Source organism: Podarcis gaigeae (genome assembly GCF_964106915.1).
Source record: "Podarcis gaigeae genome assembly, chromosome: 4".
Lineage (NCBI taxonomy): Eukaryota > Metazoa > Chordata > Lepidosauria > Squamata > Lacertidae > Podarcis > Podarcis gaigeae.
The window spans coordinates 107,062,973-107,083,198 of NC_139677.1; the positions used below are offsets into that span (position 1 = coordinate 107,062,973).

The following is a 20,226-nucleotide window of genomic DNA, read 5'->3' on the forward strand; positions in this document are numbered from 1 at the left end:
TCAAATCAGAAACAAGGAAGCTTCTTTAAATCCTGGAGGAGGAGCTTTGGCCCAGGGCATAAAAGCCTCCAGCCCTGGAAGAAGCTCCAGATCAGCCCAGAAGGTTTTCTCCAGCAGCCGAGAGAAGCTCACAGCCCACAGCGAGCCTTGGGTGGGGATTCCCTTGGTGAGTAAGTCCAGGGGTGGTTGCCTCTCTAGACAGGTTGGGTAGGAGCTCCTCTTTCCACCTGGAGAATAACCATCCATGCCTCTCCCTTTTTCCTTCCTTCCTTCGTTCCTTCTCTGCAGCCTGCTGGTGGTCTACCCCTGGTGCCAGAGGCTCTTTGCTATCTTCGGGAACCTCTCCAGCCCTGACCTCTCATTAGGATCCTCTCCAGCCCTCTTTGCACGGGGTCAAGGAGGCTTTTCTGAGCTGCGTGAACTGCTCTGCGACAAGCTCCACATGGACCCCCTCAACTTCAGGGTGAGGCTGCTCCCCCACCCCAAGGGGCTGCCTGGCAGGGGGGACTGGGGGTGCCGTGTGTGTGGTGTGTGTGTTTTTGTGTGTTTGTGTGTGTCACTCTGGGTGGTTTACAGGACATAAAACATGGTAAAACATTAGACATTAAAAATTTCCTGATACATGGTTTCCTTCAGATTTCAGTTAGTTGTTTATTTCCTTGACATCTGGTGGGAGGGCATTCCACAGGGCGGGCGCCACAACTGAGAAGGCCCTCTGCCTGGTTCCCTGTAACCTCACCTCTCACAGTGAGGGAACCGCCAAAAGGGAGCTGGACCTCAGAGTCTGGGCTGAACAATGGGTATATCCTTTGGGTATACAGGGCTGAGGCCTTTTAGGGCTTTCAATGTCAACACCAAAACTTTGAATTGTGCTCAGTGGTCTTAGCGGCCGCTTCCAGTCACCAGTCTAGCTGCCGCATTCTGGATTAGTTGCAGTTTCCAAGTCACCTTCAAAAGTAGCCCCACATGGGGGGCATTTCAGTAGTCCAAGCGGGAGATAACCAGAGCATGGACCACTCTGGCCAGACAGTCCACTGAGGCGTTCCCAAAGTAAAGGAAGGATTAAACTCTGATTAATAAGAATACACACCAGCAGGACTCTGGGAAGGGTGCTTATAATAATCTCTCTCTCTGTGTGTGCCTCCAGCCCCTGCACCAGGTCATTTTATTCACAAAAGAACTTTTTACATAAGAACCAATCAGATTTCTTCTGAGCATTTCAACAAACCTACGTGGGGACAATATGGGGACAAAGTTAAACTGCAGACACTAGTTAAGCGTGCATATTTTTGGGGTAAATGAATGAAAACTACAAAGGAGTGCATTCAGCAACCCCAGAGGTCATAAACAATCAGTACACATGATAAGAAGGATGGCCAGGAGGACAGCGATCATTCTCACCTTTATGTGAGACCTCTTTCCTGGCCCTAAGATTAACATATCAGAAAAGCTACTTCAAAGAAACTGCCCACTGTCTTTGATGGCCCAGGATGCCTGCCTGGCAAAGCAACTGGGCTGTGTAGGTGACTTGACAAGCAAGAGAAATGGGCAGTAGAGGAAATGGCCAGAGGTCCAGAGGGTTGTGGGATTTGGTCAGAAATTATTGTCAATGAATCAAGCCCAGTCAACACAATGCATTCATCGTGGACACAACGGCTTGATGCATATTTTATAATTCCTCATAGTAATCCCACCTGACCCCCACACTCTGGATATTTGCACTCCTACAGTAGGCAGGGAGGGCCTCATCCTGCATACCAGATGGAGCTGGTAGACAGCTGCCCTGACACAGAATTGACCTGCACTTCTATGGACAGCTGTGAGTCCAAAATTACTCCCAGGGTGTGCACCTGGTCCTTCAGGGGCACAGTTACCCCATTCAGGATCAGGGAGTTCCCCATACCCGCTTGCCCCCAGTCCACCCTAAACAGTGCTTCTATCTTGTCAGGATTCAGCCTCAATCTGTTGAATGCGTTCTGGGATCTGTTGTGGGGAGAGGGTGACCCACACATGGGCTCCTTGGCAGAAGGAGTCACCTTCTCTTTTCTCTTACAGCTCCTGGGCAACATCCTCATCATCATCCAGGTACCCCCCTTAGACAGAAATTCACCCCTGCTTGCCGCTATGCCTTCCACAAGCTGGTTGGGGTGATGGCTCATGCGCTGGCCCGCCGGTCCCATTAAGACACCCCCAGGGAGTAGTGACCAGCTCCTACTGATCTCACTACCCACCGGGTGGGGTGGGGTGGGGTCCGCCCCATCTTGCCCCCATGTGACGCTTGACCCTCTAATAAATCCTCCCTCTGCAATATGACCTGGTTTCCTGTGTCCTCAATGCTCATGGCTGACTGATCCCCCCCATGTCCCAAGGGCCCCCCCATCTCAATGGTCATCTCCTCACCCAGTTCTGGTCTGTTGCCCTCACTCTTCTTCCTACTCTAGAGAAATTGGGGGTGAGAGACTCAGAGGGTGTTGCGGACCCTTCCCCTCTGGGGATTCCATCCCTCTGAATAAGGGGTGGGGGTACCAACATGGGCCACCCAGGGAGACCCCCCAAGGGCCACTCTCCCCCCGCAATGCCCCTCCCTGCCTCTTTCCAGATGGGTGTCAGGGACGGAGCTGCCTCCGAATCGGCAGGGAGAGGGGGGAATTCATTTTGTTTTATCCATTTATTTGCTTATTAAATTTGGGGGTTCACAGTATGCAGTTACGATATAAAACCACAAAACACATAAACAAAACAAAATCAACCCAATAAACACTCCCGCCAACATATTTCACACCCAAAATAACATCAAAGGAGTTTACCACCTTCATTGAAACATCAAACAAACAGATCCAAAGTAAAACGCCTTGGGGGCAGCGAAGCTGGCAAGTCACCTTTTGGGGGACCCAGACGGAGGTCTATGGGGGAAAAGGGGCAGGTCTCCCCTAAGCTTCCGAGGGTATTGAAAGAGCATGATCTGCGGCCATCCAATAATGTCTTTTTGGGGTTTGTGATCCGGGATGGAAATCCCTGTCTCCCAGACAAAGAAGAGGCAAGGTTCTGCCCCAGTCCCAGGCTTGGAAGCAGCCGCTCCCCCTGTGGCTTTTGTCCTTCTGACTGCCAGCCAGGTGTCCTCGGGCACAGAGCAAGTGCCTTCCTTGCGTCCTCAGGCCATTTGCTGGCCCAGAAAGGTGCCTGGCTCCTTCAGCAAAGGATTTCAACCCTCGCTTGGTCCAGGAATGAGAAGGGACTCACTCCAGCATCCTACTGGCTAAGCCACCCACCCCAAACTCAAAGCAATATTTTGAAATTACAAAGGAAGCTTAAGTATACAGAGGACATTTAGTGCAGCAAAGTGAACAAAACAATTCTCTTAAACAATTCTCTTCAATAAAACATTGCTTAAGGAGGTCAACTTTAAAAAAGATCAGAGCAGGAAGTTTGGAGACTTTAGCGAGGCACGTAGGCAATGGCGGAGGAAGAGGAGTGTGGGGGGAGTGCATCGCCCCCGGCAGTTGCATCCCAGTAGGGGGCCATCTCGGCTGCCCCCTCCCGGGCCTGTGCTGGGCACTATGCTCCTGCAAGTGGCATGCCCTGCCCCCAGGACGTGCACCGGACCGTCTATTGGAATGGCATTTAAAAGATGAAGAAGTCAAATCAGTAATGATACGTTCTATTTGCAGTGAATAAACATTTCAAAGCACGTTAATCTTAATGGCAGCCCGTTTCCAGGTTCGGAGCGGTAGTGTTCTAACTTCCTTCACTCTCTCCTGCAGGCAAGTACGATCCAACACTTCCCCCCTCTTCTCCTGCTTCCAAGGGGGGGGGGGGTTAGATGTTTTTTACTGATGGAAATTTAGTCCTTTAGAATAGGCTTTCCAAGACTTTAGCTTGCAGCCTCTTTGCTTCAGTCTATTTACAAAAGGGGAAGGCGGACTTCCTGTTTTGAACCTCCCCCGTTCGATGCCAAATTAAGATGTTTTAAAAATCCAATTCTTCACTCTACTCACGGGTAGTTGCTTTAAAATCTAATTGTCCACAGAAAAAAGTCAGCGCTCTCCAGCAACAGCTGTGCGGCTTCGCTCCATGAAGAAAGCAGTCGGTTCGAAGCACCGCGCCACTCACCCTGCGTCGCTCCGGATCCCCGAAACAGGGTTTCCCTGCGAGTAGGGGAGGCGAAGAAGGTGCCAGCCGAATCCCATGTTCACAGGCTTCACCCGTCTGTGATTTATAGTGGGTCTCCGCCTTCGCCGTGGCAGCCAGACCCAAATTTTCATGAAGCAAATTCCTCTCAGTCAGAGGAATTCTGCCATTGCCGATGGCGCTAACCCGGAAGCTGGGGACCTGATGGTCTATCAGCGAAATATTACAAGACATTGAAAGATTGGCTTTTTCAACCCCTGGTAGAAGTATCTAATTTGATTTTACGAGGGGGCAAAGCATCTGAAACCTGGAAGGAAGCTTATATCACTCTGATTCCTAAACAGGGTCAAGATAGATCCAATGTTAAAAACTATAGACCAATCTCCCTACTCAATGTGGATTATAATTTTTTTGCAAATATAATGACTAACAGGCTAAAGAAGGTTTTATCTAAGTATATCCACAAGGACTTGGCAGGATTTCTGTCTGGAAGACATATGAAAGACAACGTTACAAATGTGTTGGATATCCTGGAAAAGCTGGAAGCAAGAAAGAGTTGTAAAGCAATGTGAATGTTTACTGATGCAGAGAAGGACTTTGACAATATATCTTGGAGTTTATGTTATATAATTTTGAGAGTATGGGGGTGGGCCAAGATTTTTAAATGGTATTAAAGGGATCTATCAGGAACAAAAAGCTAAAATTAATGTAAATAATGTGGTTTCGGAGGAAATTAGAATTGAGAAGGGAACCAGGCAAGGGTGCCCACTTTCCCCTCTGCTGTTTATTTCAGTTCTTGAGGTCTTGCTAAGTATGATTAGAAAAGATGAACAAATTAAAGGTATTACAGTAGGATCCAAGGAATACAAATTAAAAGCCTTTGCGGATGACCTAGTATTGACATTACAAGATCCAGACTCCAGTGCAGTTAAAGCACTGGAGCTGATACAAGAGTTTGGTCTGGTAGCAGGATTTAAATTAAACAAGAGCAATACCAAAGTATTAGAGAAAAATCTGGATAATGAGGAAAGAAAATTATTACAAGAAAAGACGGGCCTAGATATTGTGAAAAAAGTTAAATACTTGGGGGTGAATCTGTCTGGGGAAAATTTGAACTTATATGAAGACAATTATGAGAAATTATGGAATGAAATCAAGAGAGATTTGGAGATAAGGTCAAATTTAAAACTGTCATTAATGGGCCGGATTTCAGCGATTAAGATGAATATGTTCCGCCAAGATTCTGCCAAGCCTTGCGGGACCTTAAAAGAAAATAAGTAAAGGGAAATTCTATGTGTTTTTAGTTGTTTTTATTTTTCTGAGGGACAGACAAATTTAAATAACAATTTGACACACAGCTGTGAGGCATTTGCGAGCTTTTTTGTGGAGAAGGTCTTGTTGCTCCCTGCCAATTTGGCTACAATAAAGGAACTGGAGGCCCCTCGATGGTCCTCGGGTCCAGTATTGGACCACTTCGACCGGATATCCCCAGCCAATGTAGACAGACTCCTCCAAGCTCGAAAGCCCACCTGTCCTCTCGACCCGTGCCCGTCTTGGCTGATTAGAGCGTGCCCAGACGAGGTGCGGGCCCTCCTGGGGGATATCATCAATTTGTCCCTTGGCACCAGGGCATTTCCAGAGGAACTGAAGGAGGCAGTGGTGCGCCCGCTCTTAAAGAAAACATCATTAGATCCTTTAGATCTATCCAATTACCACCTGGTTTTGAATCTTCCGTTCCTGGGTAAGGTGATTGAGAGAGCGGTTGCTGAACAGCTTGGCAGGTTTCTGGATGAAACATCGGCTCTGGATCCATTCCAGTCTGTCTTCCGCATGGGTCATGGGACCGAGACGGCTCTGGTTGCCCTAACAGATGATCTTCGTAGACAGCTGGATCGAGGCGGGTCGGGGCTGCTGATTCTTCTAGATCTGTCAGCAGCTTTCAACATGGTCGATCACGACCATGGGAGGGTGGGTAACACCCCAGAGGACAGGATCACACTTCAAAACGACCTTGACAGATTAGAGAACTGGGCCAAAACAAACAAGATGAATTTTAATAGGGAGAAATGTAAAGTATTGCACTTGGGCAAAAAATAATGAGAGGCACAAATACAAGATGGGTGACACCTGGCTTGAGAGCAGTACATGTGAAAAGGATCTAGGAGTCTTGGTTGACCACAAACTTGACATGAGCCAACAGTGTGACGCGGCAGCTAAAAAAGCCAATGCAATTCTGGGCTGCATCAATAGGAGTATAGCATCTAGATCAAGGGAAGTAATGGTGCCACTGTATTCTGCTCTGGTCAGACCTCACCTGGAGTACTGTGTCCAGTTCTGGGCACCACAGTTCAAGAAGGACACTGACAAAATGGAACGTGTCCAGAGGAGGGCAACCAAAATGGTCAAAGGCCTGGAAACGATGCCTTATGAGGAACGGCTAAGGGAGCTGGGCATGTTTAGCCTGGAGAAGAGGAGGTTAAGGGGTGATATGATAGCCATGTTCAAATATATAAAAGGATGTCACATAGAGGAGGAAGAAAGGTTGTTTTCTGCTGCTCCAGAGAAACGGACACGGAGCAATGGATCCAAACTACAAGAAAGAAGATTCCACCTAAACATTAGGAAGAACCTCCTGACAGTAAGAGCTGTTCGACAGTGGAATTTGCTGCCAAGGAGTGTGGTGGAGTCTCCTTCTTTGGAGGTCTTTAAGCAGAGGCTTGACAACCATATGTCAGGAGTGCTCTGATGGTGTTTCCTGCTTGGCAGGGGGTTGGACTCGATGGCCCTTGTGGTCTCTTCCAACTCTATGATTCTATGATTCTATGATTCTATGAACTCCTGGACCACCGCCTTGCCGAAGTGGGGATCCAGGGCGCAGTCCTTCAATGGCTGCGCTCGTTTCTCTCTGGTCGGGGACAGAGGGTGGCGCTTGGGGGGGAATTGTCATCGCGCCACTCCTTGGTGTGTGGAGTGCCTCAGGGTGCGATTCTCTCCCCGATGCTTTTTAACATCTTTATGCGCCCCCTCGCCCAGCTTGTCTGGAGTTTTGGGCTGGGTTGCCATCAGTATGCCGATGACACCCAACTCTATCTGTTGATGGACGGCCATCCTGACTCAGGCCCAGACACACTGACCAGATGTTTGGAAGCTGTGGCTGGATGGTTTCGTGGGAGCCAGTTGAAGTTAAATCCTTCGAAGACAGAGGTCCTGTGGCTGGGACGGGACGAGATGGGATTGGGGGGGGCAACTCCCATCTCTTGTGGGGGCGCAATTAGTGCCAGCACCGTCCGTTAAGAGTTTGGGTGTAATCCTCGATACCTCCCTTTCCATGGAGTCGCAGATTGCAGCTATAACAAAGGCGGCATTTTTCAATCTCCGCCAAGCTAAGCAGTTAGCTCCTTACCTCTCTCGCTCTGACCTAGCCACTGTGATCCACACAACGATCACCTCCAGACTGGATTATTGTAACTCGCTCTACGTGGGGCTGCCCTTGAGACTGACCTAGAAACGCCAGCGGGTGCAGAATGCTGCAGCGAGACTCCTTACGGGGTCTTCGCTGTGAGATCACATTCACCCGGTGCTATACCAGCTGCACTGGCTCCCAGTGGAGTACAAGATCAGGTTTAAGGTGCTGGTTTTAACCTTCAAAGCCCTATACGGCCTAGGACCCTCGTACCTACGGGACCGCCTCTCCTGGTATGTCCCACAGAGAAACTTACGATCTTCAAATAAAAACATCTTGAAGGTCCCAGGCCACAGAAAGGTTAGGCTGGCCTCAACTAGAGCCAGGGCTTTTTCGACTGTGGCTTCGATCTGGTGGAACACTCTGTCACAAGAGACTAGGGCCCTGCGGGACTTGACATCTTTCCACAGGGCCTGCAAGACAGAGCTGTTCCACCAGGCCTTGGCCAGGGCATAGTCTGACTCCCTCCTTTGGCAATCTTCGCGGAGCTCTGGCACAATGGTTGCCATTGGTTTGATTTGAATTAATTTTATAAGGAATGATTTTAGAGTGTTGTGTTGTACTGTTGTACTGTTTTATTGTTGTTAGCTGCCCTGAGCCCGGCTTCGGCTGGGGAGGGCGGGATATAAATAAAATTATTTATTATTATTATTATTATTATTATTATTATTATTATTATTATTATGTTGCCAAAGATGCTTTTTTTGTTTCAAGCCCTACCAATTATAGGCAATGTAAAATGTTTATCTGGATTTATCTGGAAGGGAAGGAAACATAGAATTAAGTATAAATTACTCACAGACTCTAAAGAAAGAGGGGGATTTTCCCTGCCAGATCTAAAAATCTATTTTGAAGCAGCAGCATTCTGCTGGATTAAAGAGTGGATGCAACTAGAAGATACAGATCTATTAGATTTGGAGGGTTTTGACAATGTGTTTGGTTGGGATGCATATTTATGGTATGATAAGTTAAAGGCCCATAATGCTTTCAAAAATCATGTAATTAGGAAATCATTGTATAATGTTTGGATAAAATATGAAGATCTTTTAGAAAGTCAGACACCCAGATTGCTTTCACCAATGGAGGCAAAGGCCCAGAAAAAGTTAGATATGGACACCAAATGGTTGAGATATTCTGACTTATTGTCGGAAGATGAAGAAGGATATAAATTTAAACCATTTGAACAAATTAAAGATAAGTTAAACTGGTTACATTACCACCAAATTAATTGTATAAAATGGATAAGAAAAACGGTTTTGCTTCTGAAAAATCCAAGGTGGAGATGGAGTAGTTGGATAATAAAGGTAAAAATTTGTCGAAAATGTATAAGTTATTGTTGGAGTGGCATACAAAAGATGAACAAGTTAAATCTGTGATGATAGATTGGGCAAGAGACGTAGGACACAATACAATGTTTGAGGATTGGGAAAGACTGTGGAAGAAAGGGGTAAAGTTCACTGCATGTACAGTGGTACCTCGGGTTACATACGCTTCAGGTTACAGACTCTGCTAACCAAGAAATAGTTAAGAACTCGGGTTAAGAACTTTGCTTCAGGAAGAGAACAGAAATCGTGCTCTGGCGGTGCAGCGGCAGCAGGAGGCCCCATTCGCTAAAGTGGTGCTTCAGGTTAAGAACAGTTTCAGGTTAAGAACGGACCTCCGGAACGAAATAAGTACTTAACCCGAGGTACCACTGTACTGTGTTAAAGAAAAATATAATGAAAACGATGTACAGATGGTATTTGACTCCTGTTAAATTAGCAAAGATATATCATAACTGTGATCATCTATGTTGGAAATGCAAAGAAAAGGAAGGAACTTTTTACCACATGTGGTGGACCTGCCCCAAGGTGAAAGACTTCTGGGAAAAGATTAAAATGAACTGAAAAAAATGTTGAAATATACATTTATAAAGAAACCAGAGGCCTTTCTTCTTGGAATAACAGGTTTGGAATTGCCCAACAAAGATGTTAAGTTGTTTTTGTATACCACAACTGCTACTCGAATTTTATCAGCTAAAAAGTGGAAAACCCAAGAATTACCAATGGTGGAAGAATGGCAGATGAAGATGATGGGTTTTTCAGAGCTAGCCGATCTGACCGGAAGAGTCTGCGACCAGAAAAAGGAGGAGTATCAGGAAGAATGGACACAATTTTATGATTATTTAGCTAAATTTGTTAAGTTAAATTAATTGGAAATAGCTTGCAGGAAACAGATTGGCTTAGGAATTAATATAAGTGAAGTGATGCTGAACATGTTTAATTTTGAATTGATAAGATATAAGGATGTAAATAGGCTAAGTTAAGTTTATAAGAATTATGATTTGGAAAGCAGTTAAAAGGATATGCATGGAAATTCAACCAAGGGGAAGCGAGGAAGTCACTTAACAATGTTAATAAGTGTAATTATAATAAGGTTATTGTCAGGGGCTCAGGAGCAGAGGCACAGGAGAGGGAGGAAATGGAGAGCGAGGGGGAGGAATCCGAGGGGAGCGTAGGCGGTGACAGTGGTCAGAGGGATTCCACGAGCCTCTCCAGCGAATCGGAAGATTCACAGAAGGGAGTGCCGATGGCCAGGGCAAGGGGGGTGCCAAGGGGGAAACCCCAGAAGGAAGGGGCCAGCGGGGACTCCCAGAGCAGCAGTTGGAAATCAGGACCAGCTTCCCCACTAGAACGCAGTGGGGGGAGGAGTCCCAGGAATCGGGACCAGTGTTCTCACCACCAGCGAGAGATGAGTCAGGATTGACCACGCCTCCATCGGAGAGCGGGGAAACGGTCAAGAGGAAGGTTACCGGCTGGGCGTGCGCGCCAAGTTCAAATGTACAGGCGAGCGGCACAGCAGGTAGCCCGGATAGGGAGCCAGGTCCTAAAGCCCGCCGGAAGGAGGGGCAAGACTCAGGGGGGTCAGCGTCAGAAGAGTCCAGAAAGGAGGAAACCCCAGGGGGCAGAAGGACCCAGAGGAGGAAAGAACAACGGAAGAGGTGGAGTAAGGCTAGAGTCTTAAACTGGTGTCTAGGAGGCGGAGACTCAGATGGAGCTTCGCCGGTCTAAGTTCTAAGACGTAGAGTTGCACGCTGCGGTTTGGAAAAGGAAACTAATCTTCAATAAAGACTTTTATACGTTATTACTGACTAGCGTTGGTCCTCTGTGAGCTGGGACCTCGAGGCAACTCTGACAGTTATGATTTATGTTTGTTTGTTTGTTTATAATTTTGTGAAAATTAATAAAAAAAAAATTGGGAAAAAAAAAATTTTTTGTATGCAACTAGTGCAGGAAGAATATTACTACCCCAAAGATGGAAGCAAGAAGAAATACCAACAAAAGAGGAGTGGCAAATAAAATTTATGGACTATGCTGAGCTGGCAAGACTTACAGGGGAAATTTGAAACCAGCAGGACCAGACTTTTGAAAAGGACTGGAAAAAAGGCGATTTGCTTCAAGATGGCGCCGAGGTAAGACGCTCTTATCGGAGCTCAAAGAGATCTTTTAACTAAATGTTGCTGGCTCTCCTTCCCCTTTTGGATTTTATTTCCTTTCACCATTTCGCTGTGCTTTTTGAACATCTTATCTTATCCTCCTCGGTGCCGGGACTTAAAGAAGCTAATGAAGCTTTAACGAAGGCTCTCAGACATTCCCTTCTGGGCATTAAGGCACTCCCTCCCAGTTTCTCGTCGACTCCTTGTGATAAACTTATTCCAAGGATTCTTAAGGACTTTTAATCGGCTTTTAACCCTAAAAACTACAAATTTATAAAACCACAAATTTCTCCCACTACTTCTAACTTCGTGGACCCCCAAACATCTCAGTTGTTTTAACAAACTGGGAAGAAGGGGGGGGTACTTCAAAGGAGTGCTATAATTGGCCCCAGTTTTAAACTCCTCGCAGCAGCCCAGCCAGGACTGAATGAAAATTAAACGAGATTGCGACCTGAGAACCTTAGCACTTTATCACTCTATTTAGAAGTCTGATCTCATCGACTTAAGAAGAATCTAGCAATGAGAAGAGCCAAAAGACTCAGGTGTCTTGATACAGAAACTGACACAGAGTCCTCTGGTTTCAAACAGAGTAATCTAGATAATTACCTGCTACCTCAAAAGCAGCACGTATCTCCTCCCAAAACCTTCCTCAACTCTTCGCATGAAAAGACAATTGAAGAGATATCCCTAGGAATAAATGAGGGCAAGGCTACTACTCCCATAACAGAGGCACAAGCACTAATTGATAGAAAGGTGGAGCTGCTAGAGGAATGCTGCCTACTGACTGCTCAAACAGTTCAAAAAATCTTTGAACAATTACAAAACATCTCCAAGAAGCTGGACAACCCAGATGAAAGGAGGCAACTCACTCCCTTCTTGCCATCCTTAACAAGCCCTGGAGATAAACAGAACAAATACAAATTTATGCCTCAAAACCAGCCAAAAACCAGAGGAAGCCCCCCTCACTCAATCAACCTGATACTGAGGCCATGTGAGATTGTTCTCCACATCTTTCCATATAGAGGGCCTCTACCTTATTGGGAGTCACCTTTCTGGGCCAGACATCATCTAAATCTGCTCCTTAGCCTTGAGGGTGGAAGCATTGACTTAAAAGCAGTCAAGAGGCTTACTAACGATGGATATTCCAAAAAAGTACTACTAAGATTTGGTAGCCATAGAATTCCAACCAAACTCTTAAGGGAAAAGGCTCATTTAGCCCAGAAAGGAATTATCCCGCGCCGACACTTTGAAGATATATCACCCAGACCATTGATTGCATCTAAAAGACAGAACAAGATGAACAAGGCCATTCCACCAGAAGCCGACATCTGCCCTACTCCCGTGGAAGAACCCAGTAGATGGGAGAAACCGCAGCCAGCTACCCGGAAAATCACGCAAGAAAAATCCAAGCTCCCAAACCATGTGACTGTAGCATCAAATAACAACCTCGCCCTTGACACAATAGACTGGACAGTCCCAGAAGAAGAAGATCTGCTGAGTAACTTTACCAAGCTACCAGATAAAGAACAAATAAACATACTCAGTAAATTGACGAAACTCCAGGCCAGATTGACCGAAATTCACCAACAGGGTCAACAAAATGCAGTAGAAACAACACACAATCAAACTTTACACTTACCAGCTTTTCCCCCAAAATGCATAGTCAAAAAGAGAGCTACAAACGGAACTTTCAAATGTATAGACGCAGAGCTTCAAATCCAGCCGCCTTTAGAATATGAAATGGCAAGGAAAAACTCCAGTAATGAAACCACAAATTCCTGGCTGAGATATCAAATATTAGCTTCAAACGAAATAGGTACCCCTACTTTAAGTACTACAAAGGACCTTAACATTGCCGAACAAAAGATGACCTCCAACAGACCTGACGCACTGAGCTCAACACCAAATGAGGCCAAAGAAATGGAAGTAGAGACTGAAAACAGTCCAACTGTCCATAACAGCCCACCAGCCACAGAAATTTCTCAGGAACAAGGAACAGTTAAGGAAGAAAATCAAGAAAGGGAGGAAATTTTAATTTCCCGCACTTTAAAAAAGAATCTAAAAGATCCACCACTATGTTCCCCACCGAAAGCAGCGACAAACGGCTGTATCTGCACAAGACAAAATCCCTCGCTAGACTTAATAACAGAACTAGAATGACTAAATGCTGTCAACCAGCCACCAACTCAAAAACGGACCCTACGCTTGCTGTCCTGGAATATCGCAGGGTGGGGAAACAAAGGCGGAGACCCAGACCTAATGAACTTCTTTAAAGACTTTGAATTAATACTTCTACAAGAAACATGGTCAACTAGAGATATCAAAATCAATGGCTTCACCTCCTATACGAAACCCGCATTGAAAACAAACACGAAGGGCCGGCCGAAAGCAGGGCTCTGTTGTATGATCAAAGACAACTTAGGGTTTGAAATCAAGCAACTAGAAGAATGCTTACCACTTGCACAAGCTCTACTTTTAACCCAAAACAAAGATTCTTTGCTACTTGTAAATGTCTATATCCCCCCAACCAAAAACAACAGCAGCAGTGAAAACTGGTCACAACTAACCTCTTATATAGAAAATCTGACCGATAAATACCCAAATGCCTCACTGATAATAGCAGGTGATTTTAATGCCAGAGTAGGAACCAACAATGAACAACTATGTAGCAAACTAAATTGGAATACTGATAATGATATCGCACATGCCCTGAAAATAGGACGATTCTCCAGAGACAGGGTTGTTAACAACGAAGGCTTACGCCTACTTGAATTATGTAACAACTTTAATTTGCAGATTGTGAATGGTTCAACAAAAGGCGATAGAAGCGGGGAGTTTACATACTTCTCCCCCCGAGGATGCAGTGTCATCGACTATATTCTTGTCCCTTATAATATTATAAATTCGATCATGGACTTCAAAATTGGAACGCGCACTGAAAGCGACCACCAGCCATTATCGTTGTCTATTAACTTAAAGGACGAAACCAAAATAACTAAGTACAATACCATAGAACCTTCTCAATACAAACAAATGACCCAATTAAAATGGTCCCAGGAAATGAGTGTAGCAGTGGGGCAAAAACTTACAGCCAACCTGAGAAAACAAGTATTATCCAACTTAAAGATCACTAATTTCTACAGTGATATTCCGAAAATTTATAATGAAATCTTTCAAATGTTTGTAGAGCTTAGTACTCCACCTAAAGTTTGGGTACTTAAACATACCGCTAGCCCTTGGTTTGATGATGAATGTTTCCAGCTAAAAAGAAAACTGCGCCAAACATTTAAAAATAATCGCACTAAACTAGAGCCCTCTTATCTTGATGAAAAAAGAAAATATCATTACATTCTGGCCGAAAAGAAACAGAAATACGCAACCCAAAAATGGCTACAATTATTTGACTCAATTCAGAGCAAAAACAACAAAGCGTTCTGGAACCTAGTGTATGGAGGATTGAAAGCCGAAAACCAACTAACTCTACCACCAATTGCAGAATCCAAATGGTTCCAATACTTTACATCTGTATTTAACAATCTACACAGTGAACTTAAAGGAAATGAAACCACCAAAAATAAAATTATTAAACTCCAGGAGTGGCCAAGGGTAGAGGAAGAGGAAATTAGAGAGATAGTTAAAAATTTCAAATCAGGGAAATCTCCTGGGCCAGACGGTCTACCAATAGAATTATTTAAGACCTATATCGATTGGTGGGCAGAACCCTTAGCCCAACTGTTTACACTTATAGATAAATATGGGATCATACCTGAGATATGGCTAAGATCAATAATTATTCCAATCTTCAAAAATGGCGACCCAAAAGAACCAAGGAATTATAGACCGATAAGCCTTCTATCAGTGATAGGGAAAATCTACGCTAAGCACCTCTTATCTAAACTCCTTACCTGGATGAAAAATCTAAATTTACCAGGGAAAGAACAAATAGGTTTCTCCAAAGGTTGCTCCACACTAGACCACTGTCTTATACTTATGCATCTGGTTGAAAAATACAGATCCCAAAGGCAATCTAAGATATACGCTGCTTTTGTAGATTTTCGTGGTGCATTCGACTCAATTGACCGCCCAAAGTTGTGGAGGAAACTCGCAGAATTAAAAATTGATCAGCGCCTATTGATTCTAATGCAAAATCTACACTCCTCCAATACCTGTCAAGTCAAACTTAACATCAAAGGTCACCTTTCATCAGACATCCCAATCTCGAAAGGGGTAAAACAAGGGTGTATTCTTGCCCCCTTTCTATTTAATTTATTTTTATCAGACTTGCCAGATTACCTTCAAAAAATAGAATCACATGCCCCTAAACTTAATCAGAAACCAGTTCCTCTCTTACTATACGCAGACGATGCTGTCCTACTATCCTTAACGAGCTTGGGTCTGAAACGTCTTATATCTTCACTGATCCTCTATTGCGAATGTAACAAACTCTCTATAAACTATGAGAAGACAAAAATTTTGGTCTTCTCGAATGGTTGGAAATTAGAGAAATGGAAAATAAGAGGGCAAGAAATCCAACAAGTGAAAATCTATAGGTATCTGGGAATCTTATTCCAGAGCAATTTAGGGTGGGCAACCCATCGCACAAATGCCATAAAACAGGCAAAGTGCATCTCATCAGCAGTTGCCCGTTTTCATTATCAGAAAGGTAATCAATTTATTCCTGCGGCAAATCAGATATTTCAAACAAAAGTGCAATCCCAGATATTCTATGGAATCCCGCTATGGGTCCAAGCATATAACAATGATTCACTCTAGCTTTCTGAGACGTATTCTTGGACTCCCAGCTATGATCAAATATGAAACAATGTGTGCAGAAATAGGCATACACACAATGGAATATTGGGCATGGTCCACCTCAATAAAGTATTGGTTACGCTGCCACTTTCGCTGCCCTCCATCAAGTCTGCTCGCTGATTTGCTCAAAGACTCCTATAAATCAAGATGGTATCAGCACCTCGAAAAAAAGATTGAATCTTTAGGCATCGAGCTGGAGCCCCTGTACAATTCTAGTGAGCAATATATCTCCCATAATATCCTAACTAGACTAAAGGATGTCGAGAGACAAAATATTATGGCAGCTGTAAACAAAATTTGCTCCCCCATATTCTATGAATTAAATATCTTAGATAGCAGAGCCAATTACGTCACTAAACTAATAATCCCAGCCCAACGTAGGGCTTTTATGCTGGCCCGTTTGAATGTTTTTCCCTCAGCATTTGTCAGGGGAAGATATCAAAACATTCCTAGAAACAAGAGACTCTGCAGATGCTCTATGAATGTCCCGGACACTGTAGAGCATATTCTCCTTCATTGCCCATTGTACAGTACGCTCCGTCAACGCGTGCTGTCCCCTCTTTTGGGTGGTCTGGAACCGCAGCAAGGTGAATGTGTGGGTTTCTACCTATCCGACGTTGACCAAAGGGTAACGGCGGGGGTAGCCGAGTTTTTGGTAGCAGTCCTCCAAGGAGCAGGATAACAAGGAAAACCACTGACTCTATATGTATATATATATATGCATTTAGCAAACTGCTGCTTTTTTATATATATTTCAAGGCTTTTATATGTTATTTTCTCTTTTAAGGTTTTATTTCCATAATGCCTAATAAAGGTTTGATAAAGTAAGACTGGAAAAAAATTATATTGTATTTGAAAGACAATAGTAATTACATAACGTCACTTGTAGAGTTGCAAGATGTTTTGTAAGGTGGACTGTTCAAATTATTGTGAAAAGGACTAAGATTAGCTGGTGTAAGGCTGGTGTAAGCTTATTATAACAATAAGCATAGTAATAAAATGCGTAACCAGAAAGGAATTTAGAAAACCATTGGAAGGGTTTGAAGGAAGTCCTAGGCTGTGACAGCCAAAGATTTGTTACGTTGTGTTGGAGATGTTGTGTTGGAAAAATCTGTGTAAAATTTAATAAAAATTATATTAAAACAAATAGAGAAAATGACATTAACAGATTGGAGAACTGGGCACAACCTAACCAGATGAATTTCAACAGGGACAAATGTATTGTAAGCTTGTGGACTTAGGCAGGAAGAACTAGATGCACAAATATAGGATGGGGGAGACCTGGCTTACTAGCAGTGCATTTGAAAAGGATCTAGGGGTCTTGGTGGACCACAAGCTCAAAATGAGTCCACAGTGTGGTGCAGCAGCAAAAATAGGGAATGCTATTCTAGTCTGCTTCCACAGAAATCTAGTGTCCAGATCCAGGGAAGTCATAGTCCTGCTCTCTTCTGCCTTCGGCAGACCACACCTGGAACACTGGGTCCACTTCTGGACACCACAGTTTAAGAAGGATGTGGACAAGCTGGAAGGTGTGCAGAGGAGGGAGACCAGGATGATCAAGGGTCTGGAAGGCAAGCCGTATGAGGAGCGGTTGAAGGAGCTGGGTATGTTAAGCCTGGAGAAGAGGAGACTGAGAGGAGATATGAGAGCCATATTCAAATATCTCAAGGGTTGTCCCATGGAAGAGGGAACAGTCTTGTTTTCTCCTGCTCTGGAGGGCAGGACTCGATCCAAAGGCTTCATGTTGCAAGAAAGGAGATTCTGATTAAATGTTCAGAAATGTGTTCTGACAGCAAGAGCTGTTTGGCAGTGGAACGGTCTCCCTTGGGAGAAGGTCGACTCTCCTTCCTTGGAGGTTTTGAAGCAGAGGTTGGATGGCCACCAGTCAAGGATGCTTTAGCTGAGATAACTGCATCACAGAGAGCTGGACTAGATGACCCTTGGAGTCCCTTAAAGTTCTGTAATTCAGTTTCTGGATCTCTTGTGTTATGTACTGAGTTGAATGGGATACAAAATGCAGCAGTCTGATTGGTCCTGGAACAATAGGATTCAGAATGCAGCAGTCTGATTGGTCCGCAGGAGCCACCCAATCCAACTCCAGGTGGAAGTGAATCAGCTACCTGATTGGCCTACAGGAGAATCCTGGAATTAGCCAATCACATGCAGCCCATTGTGTAAATAATGTATATAAAGCGGATACTTTGGGGAAACTTTCATTCCTCACCATAGGCGCCGACTCCATGGGGCCTGAGGGGGCCCGAGCCCCCTCAAAAATTCGTTTGGGGGGCTCTGCCCCCCCAATAATTTAAGAAAATTATTACCGTAAATTTCGCTCTATAACACGCAGATTTTTTCTCCTAAAAAGTGAGGGGAAATGTCTGTGCGTGTTACTGAGCGAATGTGTGGTCCCTGGAGCTGACTCGCCGGAGCGCAGGGGCAAAAATAGGCAAAAATCAGGCAAAAATAAGATCGGGCGGTCGGGCGGAGGGAAGGCGGAAGCTGCTGCTTTCCTGCATTCTGCCTCAGGGTCTTACTGCCCACCCTCTTCTGTTGCTGCGTTTGCTCAAACTCAACAAAGAGCAGGGAATCCCCTGCCCTCTTGGCAAGCAGAGGGTTAAGGAAAGGATCGAGTCCTTCCTTCTAATTCTTTCCTAGTCACACTTCGTGCAGGCTCCAGCCCACCACCTCCTCCTCTCCGTGCTCTAGGGACTCGCAGAGAGAGAGAGGGCTAGCTTGGGGGGGGGACTTTTGCTTTCCTTTCCTCCCCCCCACCCCGTTAAACTCCTCCCCTGCATTCTTAGCCAGCTGCTTCTCCGCACACCCCTCTTGTGCTTCTTGTCCCTTCTGTGTTTTTCCTTCCCTCCCCATTTAAAACGTGGTGACAAAGCACAGATCCACATGGATCCTCAGGATTTTTGCATTGGGTCAGCCCAAATTCACCATCAGATCACATTACATGTCCATGGCTACAGTCTGTACCAAAAAAATCACGCACCCACTGTTGCCTGGGTCTGCAATGGTGCAAAAACGTGGTTACAAAGCATGGATCCACAGGATCTTTGCACTGGGTCACCCCAAATTCACCATCAGATAACATAGCATGTCCATGGCTACAGCCTGCACCAAAAAAATCACGCACCCACTGTTGCCTAGGGTCACAGTGGTGCAAAAATGTGGTTACAAAGCATGGATCCACATGGATCCTCAGGATTTTTGCATTGGGCTACTCCAAACTCACTGTCAGATATTAAAAATCTTTATAAAATAGAGAATTAAATACATACAGAATGTTAAATTTTCAGTTTCGAAATATTAGTACTAGTTTAGTACTGTATTTCTATATTACTATAGTACTGTATTAGTTATTTTCAAATACTTAAATATTTTTAGGGTGTAAGACCCAATTAAAGCCCATTATTTACATACAGTATTACAGTATTTACATACAGTATTAGGCATACTGTATTAACTTTATTAACTGTATTAAAGCATTAACTTTGAGATATTATTTTTAGTTAATGAACCCTCAGCCTTATTCAAAGTAAGCTTAAATTAGCTATTTCACTTATTAATCAAAGTGCTATTACTGTGCGACAGCAATATTTTATGTTTTATCCTTTTAATGATAGTTTAGGATTTATTTAAATATCATTTCAGTCTTTTCAGAGCTATATATTCTCTGCTCTGTAATAGTCTATAAGCATAATTGTTACTGTAAATTAAATTAGCTTTTTACGAAAATACTGTGCGTGTTTATGTTTTGTTTCTTTTTTCAAAGCCAAAAAGTGTTTCAGGCTTGTCGAGTTTCCCGGAGTGTGGAGTTATAGAGAGTCGAGTTTTCGGGGTTCTAATGTTGATCATATGACTCTAAAATACTTTTTAAAAACTTTTAAACTCACTAATTTTCATCTAAAATTTAGAAAACTTCCCGGGGCAGGACCCCGGTATGGGCCCCCCCAATATTTTTTATAAGTTGGCGCCCCTGTTCCTCACTATTATGAGCTGAATAAAGAGCATGAAATCCACACACGACTCCGAGCATATTTCAACTTGGCTCTTGCAAACCCAACCTGCTCTGCTAGTAACTCGGCATGTGGGCCTCAGTGCAAGGACGGCTGTCGTAACTTGTGTGTTGTGCAAACTCTTTAGGCGGCATGGCGTTGGCACCAGGCTGGGGAGTGGGCTGAAATAGTCGATTGGGCAGTGGTCCCCCTTAATGGATGCCACGTGGCTGTTGCATCAAAGTGCCGGCTCCCCTGACTACCTCCTGTTACGGGAACATCCCCCAGGCTCACTTGGATTGTCCAACAAAGACACCAGTCAAGAGTATTGGAGCAAAACAGCAGCC

At 44.5% G+C, this 20,226-nt stretch overlaps 1 long non-coding RNA gene across 1 annotated transcript; it reads left to right on the plus strand.

Moving 5' to 3' along the window:
• The first annotated feature begins 403 nt into the window (after positions 1-403).
• Positions 404-2,313, plus strand: LOC310844033. Its single transcript, XR_014563901.1, has 2 exons — positions 404-463; positions 2,056-2,313. It is a non-coding gene; the product is annotated as an uncharacterized lncRNA (long non-coding RNA).
• Positions 2,314-20,226: the final 17,913 nt, after the last annotated feature.